The sequence below is a fragment of the Trachymyrmex cornetzi genome, unplaced genomic scaffold (genome assembly GCF_001594075.2).
Source record: "Trachymyrmex cornetzi isolate Tcor2-1 unplaced genomic scaffold, Tcor1.1 scaffold374, whole genome shotgun sequence".
NCBI classification, from domain to species: domain Eukaryota; kingdom Metazoa; phylum Arthropoda; class Insecta; order Hymenoptera; family Formicidae; genus Trachymyrmex; species Trachymyrmex cornetzi.
In genome coordinates this window covers 56264-59732 of record NW_017298470.1, presented here as the reverse complement: position 1 = coordinate 59732, position 3469 = coordinate 56264, and positions in this window count along the sequence as shown.

The window sequence follows — 3469 nt, the reverse complement described above, 5'->3', positions numbered from 1 at the left end:
CTCCCCACCCCCTTCCGGCGAAGTCCGACCCCCGTGGCAAACGCTTTCATGCCACGGGGGACGACCCCCACCCCTTTACTACCGCCAACGGGGAATTCGCCCGCGCAACGGAACGCTTTTACGTCGCGCGGGCGAACCCCCGAACCCGGATCAGGGAGGCCTCGGTTCAATGGGCATTACTGTCCTGAGGACTCCCTGAGAGTGCCCTGTCCGCAGACAGGACACTACTATCCCAAAAAATTTTCCGGCCCCGCCGTGGAATAAGTCCACGCGGCCCGGGAAACGGGGCCCCTGGTTTCCCAGGGGGTACCCCTCTCCGGGAGGCACGGAGATCCCCGCAGATCTCTCTGCGAGTCCCCGTCGCCTCCCCCACGGTTTTCAGACAGTCCCTCGCCCGCCCCCGGCGGCGCGAAGTCCTGTCCTCCCACCGCGTCTCCATCAGTGACACCCAGTGTGCAATGGGCAGCCGTTTATGAAAAACGACCGCCCACTGGGCAAACCTGATGGTGAATGCGTGGGTACAATGTGGGCAAGCCCACTCCATGCATATCGCCATGCTGTAGTCTAACCTAACCTAACCCTAACCCTAACCCTAATCTGATCACGAATAAGTTGCTAACATGCATGGAATCTATTCCATATTCTCAACCCTCGATGTATTCCACATTACCTGCATATCATCATATGACAAATAAAGTCTTTCCGTAGCAATAAACAAGTTTGAAATAGCAATTAATCTGCATAATATTGTTCATGCAACATGCGTCTGTGCAATATAAGCATTAAAAAAAAAAAAAAAAAAACTTACCTTCAGTTTGTGAGAATACTTTTTAGAAAAAGCTGCCGAATCTTCTGACGTAACGAAAATGAATAAATGTTAATTGTAGCAAAACGGTTAGTCGGACCGAGTTCATTACTTGTTATGACATGTTTGGTAACAGTTGCAATAACTTTCAGCGATTGCCGCCAGATTGCAATGCTTTGTTTAAAAAATAAGCCACTATTCCATATTAGTAGCCTATGCCATAATCCCTGATTTTACCCTATACGCTTTGTGAAGGCCCTCCGTGTCTGTGGAGATTGAGACTGTTTTTTTGCTTTTTAATATTTAACATTTCAGAAATTAAGTGTTTACCAGGTATGTAAATATGAAACCGGAATTTACCAATAGAGGCCATAGCTGTCAATGTAGTTGTCGTCAGGCAACTACATTGACAGCGTCATTGACGCCATTTCCTTGTTCTGACCGCGTCATTGACGCCATTTCCTTGTTCTGACATCTGACAAAGATTTTCAACTCACAACAATACAAGTTTCATACAACAGTATAGTTTGTAATAGCGTTGAACATGTCGAATTTTGTGCCTGGAAACTACGATTTGCGGACAGCATTGATTTTCTGTTACCATTTGAAGAAAACTGCTGCATAATCGCATCGAATGCTTGTCAAAGCTTACGGTGAGCATGCTCTTGGTAAAGTGCTTTAAGTGGTTTAAAAAATTCAAAAGTGGCAATTTTGACGTGAGAAATGAAGAAATGAGAGAGTGGAAAACCACCGAAAAAGTTTGAAGACAACGAATTGCAAGCATTGTTGGATGAGGATGACGCTCAAACTCAACAACAACTCGCGGATCAATTGAATGTGACACGAAAAGCCGTTTCCATACGTTTGAAATCCATGGGAAAGATCCAGAAGTTGGGAAAATGGGTTCCACATGAACTGAATGAAAGACAGCAGGAAAACCGAAAAACCACTTGCGAAATGCTGCTCACCAGGTACAAAAGAAAGTCATTTCTCCATCGAATTGTGACTGGCGATGAAAAGTGGATATATTTTGAGAATTCTAAGCGTAAAAGATCATGGGTAACTCCAGGCGAACCATCGACATTGACTGCAAGGCCAAATCGCTATGGATAGAAGACAATGCTCTGTGTTTGGTGGGAACAGAAAGGTGTGATCTATTATGAGCTGCTAAAACCTGGCGAAACCATTAATACTGAACGCTACCGACAACAAATTACATTCCTTCTATCTCTGAAAAAGTTAAAACTTTTTTAAAAAAAATTCCGGGATTGATGATTGCATATAGAGGCATTCAGAAGTTAAATAGTCTGATTAGAGTACAAAAAGAAATCACATCAATAGAAACACCTTTCAATCATCAGTCATTACTGAGCATAGGCTGCAAACCTCCCATGACTTTGATTGGGATAACATCAAAATATTAGATAGAGAGAATGTTTGGCATAAAAGACTGTTATCTGAGACGATCCACATAGAAGCAAGGTTTAAACTCACAGAATAATATGTTTTCACTTGACCCGTTATACGAAAGTCCATTTTCAAAGTCATAGCGCTTCCTATTATTATATAATTTGTATTATTTTTTACTTTTATGTTTTAATTTATATTATTATATAATTTGTACTATTTTTTATTTTCTATTTTTAAATTTATTTTTTAATTTATATCACATTGTCCTAAATTTGATTTTTCTTTGTTCTTTTTAAACTTGTGAATTTTACATTTTTAGTTTCAACGGTTTGCTTTACGACACTTTATGATTGTTTACGTTTGGACATATGTATTTTGAAATGTATCTTGTCTGCTTGACTTTGTTCCTCGGATTTGTTCTCATTATCTGTCGATACTCGGAACGATTGACATCTTTTCGAATTTATCTGTCATGTAAGCTTTTTATAATTTCTGTACTAGTTAAAATTTATATAGTGTTTCAATTTTTGATTTTACGATATTTGTGTAGTGTTTTTACCAATCTAATGACAGGATGCACATTTGAAAAACGTATGTCACCTACTTGCTTTCATACATGTAAGTTTTCCAATTTGTAAAAGAATTTCCTCTCCACTTATAATTTTAAGTTTTTTAAAAAGGATTTTTTTCTGGTTTTCTTTTCCTCAGCAATTTTGCCAAATTAATGTTATATTTATATTCACGTAAATGGACACAATTCACTGCAACCTCTACGCTTGATCTCTTGTACCTTGAAGGAATTTTTTTTTCGTATGCGTTTAATTGATATGCGTCTTAATTAATTATTGGTACTGAAGAGGACCCGACTTAGGGTCGAAACGTTTATCTCATTTACTGTTACAATTTTATATTGTTTTTTAATAAAAAGTTTTTTATCACACACATCAACTTGTGTCGGCTAATAGGCATTTCATAATTGTTTTAAACAAATTATCAATTTGAATCAAGCTTTGCTTGAAAAACGACCGGAATATCAAAAAAGGCAACACAAAGTGATTTTGCTTCATGATAATGCACCATCACACACAGCAAAAAGGAAACGATTGAGGCGTTTGGTTGGGAAATACTTTCGCATGCGGCTTACTCACCAGACTTGGCTCCGATTACTACTTATTTGCATCGATGGGACATGCACTTGCTCAGCAGCGCTTCACTTCTTACGAAGATGTACGAAAATGGCTAGATGACTGGTTT